The sequence below is a fragment of the Mustela nivalis genome (assembly GCF_964662115.1).
Source record: "Mustela nivalis genome assembly, chromosome: 2".
NCBI classification, from domain to species: domain Eukaryota; kingdom Metazoa; phylum Chordata; class Mammalia; order Carnivora; family Mustelidae; genus Mustela; species Mustela nivalis.
Window position 1 is genome coordinate 57,048,720 of NC_139021.1, and position 20,390 is coordinate 57,069,109.

Below are 20,390 nucleotides of genomic sequence, written 5' to 3' on the forward strand. Positions count from 1 at the left end.
AGGGAACTGCTTGTATATCTCCCGGTACATACATTTGGTGACCAGAAATGTCAAAACTAAAGTGTTATATATGTAAGTAGTAAAGAAAAAACATACAGGAGAAGGGAGTTTCTCCTACTGGACAATATTCCATACATTTTATTTTTTTTTAAGATTTTATTTATTTATTTATTTGACAGACAGATTACAAGCAGACAGAGAGGCAGGCAGAGAGAGAGGAGGAAGGAGGCTCCCCACTGAGCAGAGAGCCTGACGCGGAGCTCGATCCCAGGACCCTGAGATCATGACCTGAGCCGAAGGCATAGGCTTTAACCCACTGAGCCATCCAGGTACCCCATTCCATACATTTATTAATACTAATTCATTATTCACCCTAAGACCCCTATGATGTACTATCTCTGCTTCACAGATTAGGAAATTGGGCTGAGGTAAAGTCATTTATCCGATGTTACATCACTAGTAAAGGGCAGGGTCCAAGTTTTTAAACCACACTCCCAGTGACCTATTCTTCACACAGATCCACTCAAGAAAAGACTATGTGAGATTAGAAGCTGAGCAAAGAGGAAATGTCATCAAATTTGTGTCACCAATAATATCTAAAAACTGTTGTCACTCTAATTTGACAGATATAGAGACAATCATTGAACATACTCACATCCAGTTTAAATTTGTTTCTGATGGAACTTTCATTACAATGGTTAGAAGTGTGATTTACGACTATCTCAGTTATTTTTCAGGAAAGAGGGGCATCTTTGTCAAATATTTAGTCCTAAGAGAGTTTTTCCATCTTATTGAAAATGAAGACCCTTATCTCCTGTGACATGGTAACGTTGTTACAGATTTTGGAGAGGCAAATTAAAGTTGTTCAGTTGTTAAATCAGAAAACAAATCCTCAAAGTATTATATTTATTTGACAGATACTCAGCAGATGAAGTCTATTCTAAAAATACATATAGTTATTTATTGTTTTTATTATTTTATTATTTATTTATTGAGACATTTATTATCTCAGTTGTAGTATTTGTACCAATATCTCACTTTGGCAGAACACTATCATGAAAACATTTATTTGCATTCTACTTGTCATTGAACTCCTCATCACTGCAAGTTAAGCATATACTCAGAGTGGACACATCCAAACCCTGTCTGGCATTTCACTAAGAGCAGTGCACATGTCTGTGATAGAGTAATGGACTTACAAATATAGGTAGGCCTGAAATAAAAAGCAAGAATCAGTGTATTGCTATAAATTTAATTGATGCTACTTTTTGTTTTTAATTAATAAATCCAAATATATTTTTTAATTTAATACAATTATTTAAGGACTACATAAAAATGAGTCAACATGATTGTTCAAGTAAAAACTGTTATGGTATTTTATTTGACCTTTGGATATTTTTTGAAATATAATTTAGAATGTGTATTTTACTATATAGTCTCTTTACCAATTTAAAATAACTTTAAAAGTATAAAAATAATACAATATGTTCCCGTAATTTATGGGAGATCCTGAAGGATGGTCTTAGAAGAGGACCCAGGAAAATATTGTCTAAAAGAAATCACTAAATGATCCCTTCTAATTCTAAAGGCTATTTTCCAAGAAAGATCCAGTGGACATTCTAAATGCATATTACCCTACAAGGCAAATATTTAGACATGACCCTTTAAAATCATGATGACTATTCCAACATGCTTAACATTTTCCCAAAATAAACAATTCTTTTCTTGGGGTTATCTTTAAGGAATATTGAGTCACAGATACAACACATTTTTATAATGTCATATTAGAAATTCTACAAACAACTAAAGATTGTGTTAAAAAAGTTTTAAATGATGGTATAAATTTTGGAAATTTTGGTAAAGATTATAAAAATTTATAAATTTATAAATTTTGGTAAAGACAGAAACACTACTCTACTCTGTGGGAGGCTGCAATAAGGCTTGAGACGAGGACCAAACCAGGCCCTGACTTGTGCCTCTTTTAAAGTCCGAATAACCTAATAAAAGGTTTAGGACGGGAAAAGTTGAGGAGCACTGAGAAAGGGTCTGTGCTATGTGTTGTGCGCTCACCTACGTGACTTCCCACATGCTTGCTAAACAAATGAGAACAATTCTGTTGGGGTCAAAAGTTCGTTGCTGGTCATTGCTGCCCTAATACTGCTCATAAATTACTTTCAGGTTTGCTGTATCAATACAGAACAATTGTACTAGCATCAACCGTTTGGCGTCACGAGGTCTGCTTATAGTTAAATGTGAAACTTATTATGGGAACTCGGGGTTGTTTAGGCACAGGTGTATTGCTTACTCGGGGTTGTTTAGGCACAGGTGTATTGCTTCTCCTATCACTATATATATAGCCTTAGTGCTCTGAATAAACTTGGCACTGTTGGACATCCTCCTCAGTGCTCCTCCTGCCCCCATCTCTTTGTCTCTTCTTTTCTTCATCCTCTTACCCTCACATTCCTGGTCGATTTGTCGCGCCAGCCGCGACACTACTCTAAAACCTCATTTATCTTAGAGAGATGAGGACATTTGGTCCCTCCAGTTAGAATATTTCTGTTGTACTGGCTCTATACCTTGAATAGTTAGAGTCCTTTATAAATACAGATTAAAGAAAAAATACAGAGAATATCTGTTTTACTTACCTGGTTTATAAATCTAGAAAATCTGAAGCTTGATCTGAAGTACTACATATCTATCAGAGGCAGGAGGTGTCAATGTTTACAGATAGGGGCTGACAGGAATAAAATGCCAGGAGCTTCTAAGGACAACATAGGTTATCAGATCTCTCAGAACAAAAGACAAAGCAGGCAATAGCAGAATCTCTAGTTAAATGATATAAAATCCTCTACATTTGTTGTTATGCTACTGGATATTAGATTTATTAAATTATGTTGTCTCTTTCTTTGTTTATACTTCATTATAATCTCCTTGAACAGACACAGTTTGGAGGTTTGCTTCACTTCATATTATTACAATTGTTATGTATAGAATCTAGAATCTTGTTAGAATCCAATGAGTCTTTCTTGAATCAAGCCCTATTTTTTGAGACCCCGAGACAAATTCAACATAAACATATATACTTTTACTATACTGTATTAATTCAACTAAAAGCACTTACATTACTTTAAAAATATTACTTATCGGGGTGCCTGGGTGGCTTAGTCAGTTAAGCATCCAACTTAATTTCAGTTCAGAACATGATCTCAGGGTCATGTGATCAAGCCCTGGAGGGCTCCACTCTGGGCATGGAGCCTGAAAAATAAAAATAAAAAATAAATACATAAAAATAAATGTATCACTTATTACTGAGAAATAAACTATTATAATTGAGACTCTAATGTTTAATTTCTCCAAAAGTCTAAAACATTAATGTATTGTGACTGAAATAAGAATTTGCTAGTTGATTTTCTTCTGTTTAGACTGTCAGTAAAAGGTTTTGAAATGGAAAAAGAAAATAACCTGAATTTGTTCTTGCCACAGCAAATTTTTCTTCTAAAATAGAAAAGAATCTCTACAGTTTAACTTTAAATTATGCTCAAGAGAATACAAAAATGGATTTATCTGAAAGAGAACCACATATCCACGTAAAGTAGTGAGTTTCACTTATCCTCTTTTCAGTTAGCTTTAAAAATTCCATGAACTAAATGATCTCTCATGAGCCATTTAAAATTAATAACATTTTACTAAATACAAAATCCAAATTATTCTTTTGGTCTCTGAAATGACTAGTTAGCATTTCTGGCACATATGTGTATATAACATTTAAATTCTAATTCATGTATTCATTCATTTATTTATTCATTCAAAACATATTTACTCAGTTTCCATCATGCCTGAAACTGAAAAGGGCATTGATTAGCACTGCATAATAGATTTTGTGATTTTTTTAAGGTTCAAATTAGTCAAAGCAAACATTCTTAAAAGTAGAAATGTGATTTATTATGATACTAACAAGATTCACTATTGAGTGTCTAGTTATCTCCATATTGGTATTATCCACAGGTATCCCATTCTTCTCCATTCTCTTAGAATGCTCCTATTATGAATTCCTTTAAATGTATCAATTGATCTGCCTAGTAGTTCCTTAGCTATAACATATTTTAGAGTTATTCTTATATAGTCTTTGATTGAGTTAATAATCAATAACTTAAGGCATAGTTGTCTTTCTTTGTTATACTCCAAATGACCATGTATAATCATGAACAAAATTATAGTAAACATTTATTGCCACATTTTCCATTTTCTATCCTTCTTTTTGTCTATTTTCTCTCTCCAGTATCTCCAGATACTGACACTGTCATGTCTCAGATGACTCAGATGTCTTCTCTTGACAGATACCCTGATCATCTTCCTCCTTCTTTACATCCCCTGGTTCTCATCAAAATTTACTGGTTCTAAAATCAATAATTTATTCCTAATTCCTAAGGTAAGAACTTTTTAATTTAATAAACCCAAAACACTGTTTCTTTTTTTTTTTTTTAACTTTTTATTTTTTATAAACATATATTTTTATCCCCAGGGGTACAGGTCTGTGAATCACCAGGTTTACACACTTCACAGCACTCACCAAAGCACATACCCTCCCCAATGTCCATAAACCCACCACCTTCTCCCAAACCCCCACCCCCAGCAACCCTCAGTTTGTTTTGTGAGATTAAGAGTCACTTATGGTTTGTCTCCCTCCCAATCCCATCTTGTTTCATTTATTCTTCTCCTATCCACTTAAGCCTCCCTGTTGCATCACCACTTCCTCATATCAGGGAGATCATATGATAGTTGTCAGTCCAGAATCTATAAAGAACTTAGCAAACTCAACACCCAAAGAACAAATAATCCAATCAAAACACTGTTTCTATGAGATGAGTTCATTATATATAAAGAGCAGAGCTCTATGCCACAAAGTTGACCACATCTACTCTTTAACAGTGATTTCTTGAGATGATTCTTGTCCCTTCAACTGCTAATTGTATTTAATCTATCATCCCATCCTATTTTTCTGGAGTATTTTAAGGCATATCCCAAATAACCCATAATTTCACTTTTTATAAATACTTCAGAATATAGTTCACATTCAAAAACTGACAGTAATTTCTTGATATCATTTCCAGTTGTCTCATGTTACTTTATAGTTGGCATGATCATATCAGTACCCAAATAAGCTCTGCATATGCCAAAGTCAATATTTTAATGGTGGCTATTAGTGCTTAGATTAAAAAAGTTATGTCTGTACCATAGTAAAGGATAAATACAATGGAAGACTGTTTTATGTAGTAATTAAGTGTCTTACATCTGTAGTCAGCGTCGGGGCTCAGATCAGGGGCTCAGATCAGGGGCTGAGTTACAAGCTGTATAATACTGGATAAATTAGTCTCTCCAAGCCTGTGTTTTCAACTGTAAAATGGGACTTGTGGGCATTTAATGGGCATGTATACTTATTTTATTTTTTTAAAATTTTTAAAGATTTTATTTACTTGAGAGAATCAGAGGGAGCATGAGCAGGGGGAGGGGAAAAGGAAAAGGTCAAGCAGACCCCACTGAGCAGGGAGCCTGACGTGGGGTTCATGATCCGAGAACCATGACCTGAGCTGAAGTCAGATGCTTAACCCAGGCACCCCTATATTTAAAAACAGTTGAAATGGTCCTCAGAAACAGTCTTGATGAAGATATTTATTTTATTATTTAATTATTTATTTTTATTATTTTTTACATGGACCCCCTCCTTTATTATTTTATTATTTAATGTAGGTGTTTTTTCCCCTGTGTGTGTGTGTGTGTGTGTGTTTACATTCTGCCTTAGAATATGAAAATCTTAAGATATTAAGCTAGCAAAGAAAAATAACACAACAGACTTAATTCTTCTTGAACCTTATTTAAAGAAAAGAGAGCTTTCCAGAAAGGTGTGTTAGCTGAGGTTTTAGAGACATAGACAAATTAAAACCAATTGATGTCAGCCTTTCAGCATGATTGAGAAACTTTGTTGGTAAATTTCATAGTAGCTGCAGAGTGTATGTGTGTGTCTTGAGTACATAATATACACATTACACTTACATGAGAATATCACAGACACAATAATATGTCAGATGTTTCTATGAAATCCAACTGATTTAAGGTTTGAACAATGGCCCTAATTTGTTTGTAAACAATGAAAAGTGTAATTGTGTTCATTTAATCAAGGATACGAGGGTGACATCTAGTGCTCAAATTTCATGAACTGTAGACACATGGCCCTTAGGAGCCCAGCATATAATGGAACAGGCATATACAACTCACACAAAGTATCCAAAGTAACAAAAAATATGACAATTCTCATTTTATATGATTTTCTTATGGAGCATAATCTGATGCTTATTTTGATGTCACATTTTAGGTCTTTAAAATATTAGATTGTTATATCAACAGTATATTCCTATCAGTTTTTCCTGAGATTTTGTGTATCATCATAAAACAGTATCAACAACTGGTGAAATCTGAGCAAACGGCAGGTAAAATCCTAATAACAGGTTAAGGGAACTTTTATGGTGAATAATAATAATACAATTATATTTTAGAAGATTGCTATATGTCAATGTACTTTGTTCTTTACCTTTATTAACTCTAATATTCAGGAGTTCTATGAGTGAGGTATTCTAGGCATTTTTACAGATGTAATCATATCTCAAAGAGTAATGTTTGCAACATTGCCTTGTTGACTGTATAAGTGTGACTGATTTTTATGAGATGACACTGTGTTAGATTACATGACACCAAATTCCACAATACTACAATGATGCCAATTACCAAACCAAAGTACAAAAATGACCACTGATTAGAGGTAACAAAATATGTCTCTGGTCTACCTATGCCCTTATAACTGAAATCACCTCAAATATCTATGGCACAACTGTAGTTATAATAGAAACTAATAGAAAATTCAGATAATCAGATTATCTAGAAATAAGTTTTTTTTTTCCAATGGTTTTATTTGTTTATTTGACAGAGAGAGACTCCGTGAGAGAGGGAACATAAGCAGGGTGGTGGGAGAGGGAGAAGCAGGCCTCCCGCCAAGAAGGGAGCCTGATGCGGGACTCAGTTCCAGAACACTGGGATTATGACCTGAGCTGAAAGCAGCCACTTAATGACTGAGCCACCCAGGTACTCTAGAAATCAGTTTTGCTCATGAAAGAATATTTGTTATTTTTAAAAATGTCATTAAATGATAGAAGAAGTATTGGTATCTCTTTCATGCTTCACAAGAGTTTATCAACTATTAACTTTGGCATTATCAACATTTTAGGCCAATCTTTTAGTCAGGGGCTGTACTTCAAATTATAAAGAGAATATGGTCCCCAGCCACATATGCCCAGTATCACAATGATGAAATCTGTGTGGTGATTCTTGAGGAAGACCGTCTGCTAATAGTTCCCATCTTCTTAATTTTATATATATATTCATTCCATAAGAATGTTGAAAATAATTAGGCTTATATAGGTAGCAGAGCAGAACAGTTGTGAATAAGACCAGTTGTGTTTAATGTCTAATAAAGTGAAATATTACTTTTAAAGTTTAAGAATTATCTCACAGCATAAATTAATTTCAAAATTATATCTCTGGTAGATATAGGCTCTGGTAGGACCTTTTCTGCAAGGCCTGATCCCAAGACGTCTCTATTTGCAAAGGCTAATCGTGTGTATAATGAAAGCTGTATAGATTTCCCATAATTTTACGGTTTATCTTTTTTTATGCTGTTTATAGAAAATTGATCTCTAATTTTAGGTGGGACATATGAACAGACAAAAAATAAACAAGTTGTTCCATATCATCTCAATATAAGGCAATTCTCTCTCTCTTTTCTCTCTCTCTCTCTTTATTTGTATGTATCTGTATATAGTTAGGTGGTAGAAAGAAATTAGAAGTAGAACAAAAGGACTGAAAAATGAGCACAGATAATCTACATGGTAAAAAGTGGTAATAATATGGCATAGTGAGGGGGACTTGACAGACATTTCAAAGAAAATTTTAGTGTAATTTTTAACTAGTTCTATGACCATGGGTAAAGTTTCATAAATATTTTTTGGTAAAAATAAAAAGATGAATAACTGAACTATCAGAATCTCATTTTCCTTCTATAGAAAGAAAAGGATTATATATACTCTTCATATCACTCAAGAAACTTACAAATATCAGGTGAACTAATGAGGTCAGAAATACATTATTTGTAAAGATCAAATAAGATGTGTACTATAGAAATACCCCCAATTTCCCATTAAAATTTCTGAAAATTTATAAAATGACAACAACTGTTAATAGCACTATAAGACAACATTAAGTCACAGCCTAGGCAAAATTTCAACTAAATTCCTTGTCACTCCTTTCCATTTTCCAAATTATTTTAACAATACTTACTAAACATGGGGTTCAACTTTTCTATTTGAAGTTTTCCTCTACCAGTATAATTTTTTTGGCTTTTGGATTTGACCTTGTCTTGGTAATACCAACAATAATTCCAGAATTCAGCAAGTATTTTTTAGTGGTTAGAAATTATTATCACCTTTTGATACTCTTTTAGTAAGTTCACAGTTCTTTTATAATTATATCTGTAATTCTTCCTCATCTTTGTGAATAACAAAGCAAATAACAAAGTAAATGAAATAAAGTGTGTGGAGAATTTATTTAGTGGGCATGTATAATTTTGCATATAAACAGCTGGCTCAATGCTAAGCTTTTGGAGATAGATTAACAGATGTGATACGTTAGAGTCCTAGAAAGCTATGTATAAGTTCAAATTCATTAAGTTTAATGCAATTCCCCAAGTAATTAAAAAATTCTTTATGATGAAGCAACAGAATTAACAAAAAAAGCTTATATAAATGAAGTTGATACACACACACACACACACACACACATACATACACAGGTAGCAAGCTATATATTTATTCTTTGTTGAATTTTTGAGAAAAAAAGTATCAAATCACATCAAAATAAGTATTTTAAGTACAAAACACTAAAGCAATAGAATAGATATGGAGTTTTTAAATGCATGATGAACCAAATACCAAAAGGAAAGCTGTATTCTTTTAGAAATCGAAGTTACTTCTGTCAAGTAAAAATTCACCTTATTTCAACTGCTTTGTATGTTCATGTTCTGGCATATTGGGTTTTCTTCAAGAGAAGCACTAATTTACTTTGTAGTGTAGAGAAACTTTCTATTAGTATTTAAAAGCTCAATGCTGCCTTGTCTTATGAAACATGTTATTAACTGTTAATCCACACAACACCCCTTGTTAAATAGCTCATTATTATTATCTTCCCTTTCCAGCTGAAGAAACACATAAGAGAGGTCACGGAGTGAGTCAAGGCCAGGATTAGCAATGAAAAGCACCCAGTTGTTGGTGCTTTCCTTGGTCTACCAGGCCACACTGAATAGGTGAGATGGCCTGCCTGGATAGCCACAAAGAATGGGAGCTGACCCAGAGCTTGTGTAACCAAACTCCTAATAAAGACAGCCTGTGTAGTTCTTGCCTGTGGACTTCATACAAGTTACCCTAAATTTGAATTGGTGGGGCCCTCGCTCATATTCTTGACCTAGATCCTGAACGTTGCCCTTACAATTTCTCACCTCATGTCACCATCACTACTGAGACCCTGTGAGTTTACCTGTGGTTTGCTCTACTCTGAACCCATTTCTAAGGAGAGAAAGGTAAACAGTGTTGAGGGCATTTTACAACTTAGGGGATATTTCTGGAGGGGCTGGAATCTGTCTTAATTCTCTTAAAAAATGAGACCAAATTTATAATCTCTGTGGGTTTTTATCTGTTTGGGAAAAAAATAAATGCACATGTAATAAAAACTCACTGAAATTCTGGACAGTACCTGGGGTAGGAGCAAGAGATATAGTATATTTTATGAAATACTGACAAGGAAATATAGACAATGAAGACATGAATTTTCTAAATAATTAACTTATTATTGTTAAGAAGTCTTTCACAGTAGCAAGCACTTTAACCTTAAAAAGAAGTATGATAATAAAAAAAAAAAGAACTTTGGTCAAGGAAATAGAAAAGAACTCTTAAAACCACCTAATAGCAAACAAAAATACTGGGGCTTTATTGGAACATGTAGCTTTCACGGCTTTTGAAATGTGGAGGATATGGATTATCAATAATGTTTATCAAAACATATTCTTATTTTATTTTTATTTTTTAAAGATTTTATTTATTTATTTGACAGAGAGAGATCACAAGTAGGCAGAGAGGCAGGCAGAGAGAGAGGGGGAAGCAGGCTCCCTGCTGAGCAGAGAGCCCTATGCAGCACTGGATCCCAGACCCTGGGATCATGACCTGAGCGGAAGGCAGAGGCTTTAACCCACTGAGCCACCAGGTGCCCCCATATTCTTATTTTAATTAATCTAACATCCCATTTGTAAATAAAAATTGATCAGAGAGGCATATAAAGGTTTACCTATTGGTAAAATATTCTACCAATATTATATAATATTTAATATATTTGATGTAACTGATGAAATTTATAAAATGTTTTGCTTTGTATAATGAAATACAGTTCTAAGTTATTTTTTTGTAAGTTAAATGAAATGAAAACAACATTCCCTAGGATGGGGGGAAATAATAAAATATGTTAAAGCTGGTAGGAAAAATAAAATAGAACTATTATCTACAAAAACAACTGAATATATTATTTGTTTCCATACTAAAAAATCATACTTCAAAATCTGGCCCAGATGACTTCACTATTGAAATCTTCCACATATTTGGGAAGAAATAATAATTCTACATACATTCATAGAAGAGAAAAACAAGGAACAGTCTCCACCTTACCTTGTGGGGTCAGCACAGCCTTTACTCTAAAATTTTAAAAGGGCATAATGAGAAAGGAAAATTACAGAAAAATTTTTTCGGAAAACATAGATGAAAATTTCTAAATGAAATGTGAGCAAATCAAATCATAAAACAGATAATACAACTACATTAAGTAAGGTTTATTTTAGATCTGAAGAGAAGTTTAACATTCAGAAAGTGATCAATCTAATTCATCACACTGACAGAATAAAGGGGGGAAAATGGCATAGTAACATCAACAGATACAGGAAAAGCTTTTATAAAAGTCAATATTCTTGCATGATAAACTTTTAGCAAACTAAAAATAGAGGAGAATCTTCTTAATTTGGTGAAGAATATCTACAAATGTCTACAGGATACATTATATTTAATTAAGACATATTAAAAATTTCCCATCAAGACTGGGAACAAGAAAGTCTGATATCATTACTTTTCCCAACTTTGCACTGGATGACCTAGCCTGTGCAGTATTATTAAAATCTCTGCTGAGCAAATAGCCTGATGCAGGGCTTGATCCCAGGACTCTGGGATCATGACCTGAGCCAAAGGCAGAGGCTTAACCCACTGAGCCACCCAGGTGCCCCAATAAATGAAAACTTTAAAAAATGATATGACTGTTGAATAAAAAACAATTAGAAAATAAAAATTTTTAAACAAAGTATTAATTTAGCATCAAGCACATAAAATTCCTTATATATTTATCTAATAAAAATTGCGTATAATCTTTGACCATAAAACTATAAAATATTACTTAGAAAAATTAAAGAGGAGATAAATAAATGAAAGAATTTATTGAATTTTGTAAATACAGTAATTCTTTCCCAAATTACATAGAGTAACTAAATAGATTCAATGCAATCCCAATTAAAGTCAAAGCTTTATTTTTATAGACATTAATAAGTTTATTTTAAAATTCAAATCAAAATGCAAAAAATGTCAAGATGAGGCAAGGTGATATTAAATGAAAACAAAGTCAGAGTATTTACACTATCATACACCATGATCACCAAGCAATCATAGTAAATAAGTTTTTATGATACTGACACACAAAGAGAAAATCTGGCCAATGGCATATAATAAACATCGAGGAACAGTATTATATAAACAGCCACAGACTTACGATAAAGATGACATTGCATGGCACTGGGGTAAAAATTAGGTTAATAAATCTTAATCTTTATATCCGGAATACTCCAAAATTGATTCCAGATGAAGTGTAGAACTAAATGTGAAGTACAAAACAATGCAGGCTGTAGGAGATAATATATGTGAATGTTTTCATGACCAAAATAATAGCTTTCTGAATGAGGAAACAAAAATCATTAGCCAAAGATAACACTAATAATTTGTGCCTATTTATCAAAATATTCCATAAAGACAGTTTAAAATATAATATACACATACGTATCTATATACACACAGAGTCACATACATACATATTACATATAATGTTTAGGAAAAATAAACAGACTACATAAAAAAAATCTACAACTCAAGAAACATAGATAGATGACCCCACAGAAAAATGTAAGCAAAACATTTGGACAGGCATTTCACAAAGAGGATATGTAAATTAAAACCACACTGTGACAAGTATTTATAAGGTCTACAAGAGGAAAACTATAAATTTCTGATAAATGAAATCAAATAAAAACTAAATAAATGGAAAGGTATTCCATGTCCATGAATAGGAAGACTCCATATTATCAACATATCAGTTCTTCCCAAACTGATCTATAGATTTAGTATAATCCCAATCAAATCTCAGCAAGGTTACTTTGTGGATATTGACAAACTGATTCTAAAGTTTAGATGGAGAAGCAAAAGAACCAGAATAGTTAGCGTGATATCGAAGAACAAAGTCAGGGGATTTGAGACCTACTGTAAAGCTACAGGAATCAAGACAATGTGCTCTTAGTGAAAAAACAGAGATAGCTCAATGGAACCAAATAGCAAAACCAAAAATAGACCCACAAAAACACAGTCAATTGATTTTTGGCAAAGCAGCAAAGGTAATAAAATAGATCAAAGACTGTCTTCTCATGTTATGGAACAACTGGACATACACATGTTGATGAATAATGACTCTAGATTCATCAAAAAATGAACCTAGATAATTCAGAAAGACTTTATGTTCTTCACAAAAATTAACTCAAACTAGATCATATATTCAAAACTATAACACTCCTAGAGGATAACATAGGAGAAAACCTAGATGACCTTAGATATGATGATGACTTAATAGATATAACACCAAAGGCACAATCCATGAAAGAAATAATTGGTAAACTGGACTTCATTAGAATTAAAACTTCTGCGAAAGTCCATGTCAAGAGAATAAGAATACAAGTCCACAGACTGGGAGAAAATATTGCAAAGACACATCCAAACTGTATAAAGAATTTTTTTATTCTTAAAGATTTATTTATTTGAGAGAGAGAGAGAGAGGGGGAGTGAGTGCTCCCACATGAGTGGGGGTAGAGGGGCAGAGGGAGAAAGAATCCCCACTGAGCACAAAGCCTGACAACACAGAGCTTGATCTCAGGCCCCCAAGATCATGACCGGAGATGAAATTAAGAGTTGACACTTAACCAACTGAGCTACCCAGGCACCCCTAAAATATACAAAGAACTCCTAAAACCCAACAATAAGAAAATGAACTACTGATTTTAAAATGGGCCAAAGATCTAAACAGACCCTTCTCTAAAAAAGATATTCAGAGAGTAAATAAGCATATGAAAAGATGTTCTAAAATCATATGTCACCAAAAAAGTACAAATTAAAGTAGCAGTGAGATGTCACTACATAGCTATTAGAATGGACAAAATTTGGAACACTGGCAACACCAAACATTGTCAAGAATATTGAGCAATGGGAACTTTTATTCCTTGCTAGTGAAAATTCAAAATGGTACAGACACTTTAGGACACATTTTGGTAACTTCATACAAAACTAACATATTCTTAGCATATGATTCAGCAGCCACTCTCCTTAGTAATTACCCAAGGGAATTGAGAACATGTCCACACAAAAATCCTGCACATAAATGTTTACAGGAACTTTGTACAGAATTGCCAAAATTTGAAGGCAACCAATATGTCCCTCAGTATGTGAATGAATTAATAAACTGGAATACAACAGAAATTTATAGAATTCTAGATTCCAAACAATGGAATATTATTCAGTTCTAACAAGAAATGAGCTATCAAACCATGAACAGACAAGGAAACTTAAATGAATATTGTTAAGTGAAAGTGTGAAAAAGCTACATATTCTATGATTCCCACTACATAACATTCTGGACAGAAAAAAATGTGGAAACAGTAAAAAGACAACTGGATCATTGTGGGCAGGGGATAGGATAAATAGAGCACAAAGGATTTTTAGGGCGGTGAAAATGCCCTGTATCATATTATAATGACGTCATTACACATTTGTCCAAATCCACAGAATGTACAACAAGAAGAGTGAAACTTAATGTAAACTATGGCCTTTGGGTGATTATGATGTGTCAATGCAGGTCTTCCATACTAATGAAGTTACCACTGGTGGGTAATGTTGGTAATGGGGGAAGCCATGCATGGGTGGGGAGGGGACATATGGGAAATCTCTGTACCTTCTTCTTGGTTTATCATGAAACTAATACTGTGCTAAACAAATGAAAGTCTTAAAAAAAAATAAAAGATTACATAAAATACACACACAGACATACACACACAATGACATCACTGTACATTTGCCAGAAACGCTGGGGTGCAAGTACTGCAGTAAGAATATGAATAAGTACAATGTTTTTGGAAAGCTATCAGTGTATCTCCTAAAACAAAATATACTAATATCTTATAGCACAACAAATTCACTATTGAATATTGTAGATTTGAATATATATGTTCACTGAAGGATATGTCAAAAAATTAATAATATCATTGTTTGACATAGTGAAATACTGGAAACAACCCAAATATCCATGAATAGAAGAACTTACATAATTTTAGAATACTGATCTTCTAAATGGAATATTGCATGACCATGAATATGAGCAATCTATTTCTTTTTTTTTTTTCAACTTAAATAATAAACCATGTTATTCAAATACATTAAGTAAAATATAATGGTGTTTGCTTATATGTTTGGTTCTTCTTCTTTTTTTTTTTTTATAAACATATATTTTTATCCCCAGGGGTACAGGTCTGTGAATCACCAGGTTTACACACTTCACAGCACTCACCAAATCACATACCCTCCCCAATGTCCATAATCCCACCCCCTTCTCCCAAACCCCCTCCCCCCAGAAACCCTCAGTTTGTTTTGTGAGATTAAGAGTCACTTATGGTTTGTCTCCCTCCCAATCCCGTCTTGTTTCATTTATTCTTCTTCTACCCACTTAAGCCTCCATGTTGCATCACCGCGGAGAAAGGGGAACCCTCCTACACTGTTGGTGGGAATGCAAGCTGGTGCAGCCACTCTGGAAAACAGCATGGAGGTTCCTCAAAATGTTGAAAATAGAACTGCCCTATGACCCAGCAATTGCACTATTGGGTATTTACCCTAAAGAGCAATCTATTTCTATAAGCAACAATATGGACAGTCTCACAGACATAGAACTGAGTGAAAGAAAACATATACAAAAATTCTATATGATTACATTTATATAACTGTCTCCAATAGGCAAAACCAATCTGTGTGATAGAAGTCATAACTATCCTCTTTGGGAATGTAGAAGGAGCCAAGCCAAAGTGAGCTGGCCAAGCAGAATTATATTGATGGTGTTCAGCCAGATCATAGAAGAGTATAAAGGAATCTTCTAATACTATTGTATATCTTGATCTGGGTGATAGTTAAAAGGTGTGATTAACAGATAAAAATAATTGAAATGGGGTGCCTGGGTGGCTCAGTGGGTTAAGCCGCTGCCTTCAGCTCAGGTCATGATCTCAGGGTGCTGGGATCGAGTCCCGCATCGGGCTCTCTGCTCAGCCGGAAGCCTGCTTCCCTTCCTCTCTCTCTGCCTGCCTCTCTGCCTACTTGTGATCTCTCTCTGTCAAATAATTAAATAAAATCTTTAAAAAAAAATAATTGAAATGTACTCTTAAAATCATACATACACACACATTTGTTACGCATCACACATTCTTAGAAAATTAAATAAAAAACAGAGATTACTTCAAAGACAAAGGGCATAAAATTTTGAAAATTTCATAAAATTATGAAAATTTTTTTTATGATTGTGTAACAATGACTAAATTCAAGTAACAAATCCCATATAAACAGATCAAGGTAAGGCTAAGAGGAAACACTACTGCTAATCCTGCATCCAAAATTCAACAATTTTCTATTACTTGCCAAAAGATATTTTTTCATTGAGCAGCCATTGTTCATAGATGTCAATTGTTTTCAGATGAGATAAACATTTCCTCCTGTAAGTATATATTGTCTTTCTTAAATCCAGGCTCTACTGCATAAATAAATTCTCAAGTCATAAGGGAGATGAGTTCAGCCAACATAACACCACTATTAAAAAATAAATCCAAAGTACACATTTCTCTTGCCATGAACCAAATTCAAAATGTTCAGGTTATCTGTAGTGAAGCCTGAGTGTGTTTTATTCCCTTCTTGATTCAAAACACCAGAGAGATCCTTCATGCCAGCTGGTTGCAGCAGAAGCCAAACACATAAATGAAAGAGCAAATTATAAAGCCATCAATGCTGCCTCCCACTTAAACAGCTTGTCCTGTTATCAAATGTCAAGCTATTCCTATTCCAGGATCCTCCCCTTGGATTGGGGACCTAGCAGTTTAGTTTTAAGCACTCTATCCATAATAATAATAAAATAAACCAAGTTTTCTAAATCTACTCCCTAGATGCAGGCAGAGATACTCTTTAGCTTTGCACACTATTACTCATGTCCTGAGATAGTTTTATTATGGTTACTCTGATTATTACTACTTTCCTGGCTAATCAGTGTCTTTGAGGCCCCTGCACATTTAACCACAGCCATTCTATTTCAGTCCCTTATTCACCCCATTCCTTTAGCAAATTTAGGATGAAAGACAAAACAGATCAGGCCCTAGGGTCATCATCATTACCAATGCTGTTCTGAGCACCCTGGGACTCAGGTCACACACAACCCCATGATAGCTTCATTATCGTGGGTTAAAGAGGTAATACACGTTCCTAAAGAGAAGCACATTCATTCATTCATATTGTGAATTGGGATTAGGGTATAAGAAATTTCCCTTATTTCAGTTTACTATTTCATATTGTTGAGGCATAATGTACATACCTCCTCTGATCCTTGTATTGTCTTTGTATATCAAAGACAACTCAATAAATACAATCCTATATTCTAGCATCAACTTAAAGAATTATAAAATTTTAGCACCGAACAAGATAAATCAAATTACAAAGAAAATTTATAGATGAAGACGTGACTAACAAAGATCCATGACTTGTTCAAGATCATACCACTACTTACTTGGTGTTAAGTAATCTGTTTTATATTTTATTACTGTGTGACAGAGGTAAACAGAGAAACAAACGGAGTAATTTTCTAGCCTCTGGAAAACTGGGTAGTAGAATAGTCTCAAAATGTGTTACTGATGGGGTGCAGAGTAACAATTTTTGAGACAACTGACTTAAGTAGGCTACATTACTTTGCTATCATGATATTTAGTAGGATATATTTCATTTTATATATATATATGATATACATATACACATGATATATGTATATATGTATGCTAGATGTGCATCATGCATGTACATATATTAGTACTTTTTGAGAACTGAAAACTCAAGATCCTCAGAAATTTAAGAGAGAATGTGATTGTAGCTTAGAACTTCTTAAGCCAAGACTTAAGGACTTTAAGAGACCACAGAAATTCAAAGGGTCTATTAATCAGCTGGTATTTGTAAAGTATTTTGTATTTGCATATATGTGTATACTTCCGCATGTCTGGAATATGTGTTTATAGCTTTTACTAGATTCTCAAAGTTTAAGAACAGTTTAAGAACAGTTTAAGCATCCGTGTTCTATACTCAATTTTGTATTATTTAGTCAGGTTCACTCAGCCAAAAGATTTCCTTTCCTTTGTCAAAATATGAACCCCTTGGCTATAATAATCCATATTTTGTACTCTTCAGTGTTAACCTATTCACATCTAAAATCTGGAGAGTCTGAGTTAGGTCAAGCGTTCATCAAGTTTCATTTTCAAAACATGAATATTCCAAACTTAATGGATAGGTTTTGCTGAGTCCAGTAGAATTCTTTCAAAAGTGTAGCAGATATCTAAACTCACACTGTCTTTCAGGATCCCAAATCAATTCATCCAATGACTCCTGAATGGTATATTTCACTGGCACTATAATATAAATTCCTGTAAGGAATAGACTGAAGGATTCCGATTACCAAGGGAAATTGGTTGCTGGTATGGTGGAAACAAGGGGGATTTTTGTTTGGAATTTAGGAGATTTTCTGAGGTTCTTTTTAGTACAGCCATGATAATAGTAAAGATTAATGGAAAACTACAGGAACCTTTGGCAGAGTGAGTGAGGATTCAGAAAGTTCTGAGGATTCAGAACTTTCAGGAAGCAAAGAAGGTTTGCATCTTTATCACCAGTTCCAAGAAACTATGATCCTACCTCACGTTCTTGTAAGGTCCTATGAAAATCTGTAAGAGCTTTAAATGCTACCAAACTGGAACAGGTATTTGAAAATCATTCCTAGCTTCCCCGGATGGTCACCAAGATGAAGTCAACACTTGGCAAAGCAGACAAAGAGCCTGGCTACTGTCCTTTCTGGAGCATGTGATGGAGAGGTCAGAATTTGGAACTTGACCAATGAAAATGTATCTGCACAATGCAAACATATGAGGGGTTTTGTATGAAGAATATGTACTCGTTTATGTGGGATTTTTTTTTTTTTCTGCTGTCAATGACAAAACTATGACGTAGTGGAAAATAGATGGACCAGGCTATGGAGAAGAGGAGGAACTAACCACCACAGACAATATTAGGAAAGGGAGTAAATACAGGAATTGATCATCACAGGAAAGAAGCTGTTTTTTCCATATGTGGACACCAAGGAGACATTTGGAATGAGCAAAGAACCAATCTTATATGTTCAATGACCTGGGGATGCAACAGTATAGTGTTAAATTAAACCCAATTGAGACATTTCTTTTGGGAAGTTGTGCTTCTGACAGGAATACTGTGCTATATGATATGAAACAAGCTACTCCTCTGAAAAAGGTCATCTTAAAGATAAGAACAAATACAATTTGTCGGAACCCTATGGAAGCTTTCATTTTTACTGCAGCAAATGAATGTCACAACTTACATACTTCTGATATGCATGCACTGAACACTCTTGGTCCATGTGGATCATGTATGTATGGTGCTTGATGTGGATTACTCTCCCACTAGGAAAGAGTTTGTGTCTGCTAGTTTTGATAAATCTATTTGAATCTTTCCTGCAAACAAAAATAGAAGCAGGGAAGTCTATCAAAAAAAAGAATGTAACATGGGTTACAGTAAAGTGGGACTTCTAACAGCAAATATATTATGTGTGGATCTGATTAAATGAACATTCGTCCACGGAATGCTAATGCTTCCGAAAAAGTGGGTATGCTTACATCACAAGAAAAAGCAGCCAAAGATTATAACCAGAAACTGAAGGAGACATGTTAACATCATCCTCATTAAAAAAATGCATGGTTTGTCACAAATATCTATCAAAATCTATCTACAGCCAGATTCAGGAACAGCACATCATGAAAGAAGCTCGTCAATGAAAGGAAATGAATCAACTCAAACAGAGAAAGCCTGGATCTCTGTAGGCTGTGTCAGAAAAGAATACATAGTGGCAGTTGTGAAATAACACTTGATATTCCTACCAATCCTGACATATAATTATTCATTACATTTTTATCTGCAAACTCAGTAAATAAAAATACTGGCTCTAGAATAATCAATTCAGTTATATGTGCAGAATGCTACCCTGAAAATATATCCTGAAAGGTGGCCTAGTTGAGAAGACTATCCAACATTTTGTCCTTGATCTGTTTTCTCATTTCATTGAGGAATAAAGCATTTGCCAACTTACCTACTTTTACTGTTAATAAATGCAGATATACTTTCATGCTGATCTATTATTGTAAATATACTATACATATGAATTTAAATTTAAGACCAAACATCTCTTTGTTAAAATTTTTTATTATTATGATGTTCAGTTAGCCAACATATACTACATCATTTGTGTCTGATGTAGTGTTCAATGATTCATTAGTTACGTATAACCCCCAGTGCTCATCACAACACATGCCCTCCTTAATACCCATCACCCTGTTACCCAGTGTCCACATATGAGTGAAACCATACGATAATTGTCTTTCTCTGCTTGACTTACTTCACTTAGCATAATCCCCTCCAGTTCCATCCATGTCAGTGCAAATGGTGGGAATTCATCTTTTCTGACAGCCGAATAATATTCCATTGTTTATATATACCACATCTTCTTTACCCATTCATCTGTTGAAGGGCATCTCTGCACTTTCC

The 20,390-nt window shown here is 34.0% G+C and overlaps 1 pseudogene across 1 annotated transcript; it reads left to right on the forward strand.

Annotated features, from left to right (window-relative positions):
- Nucleotides 1-18,329: 18,329 nt before the first annotated feature.
- LOC309858711 (DDB1- and CUL4-associated factor 13 pseudogene) lies at nt 18,330-19,520 on the forward strand (annotated as a pseudogene). The gene is made up of 2 exons: nt 18,330-18,376; nt 18,510-19,520. The product of its transcript is annotated as a DDB1- and CUL4-associated factor 13 pseudogene (transcript).
- Nucleotides 19,521-20,390: the final 870 nt, after the last annotated feature.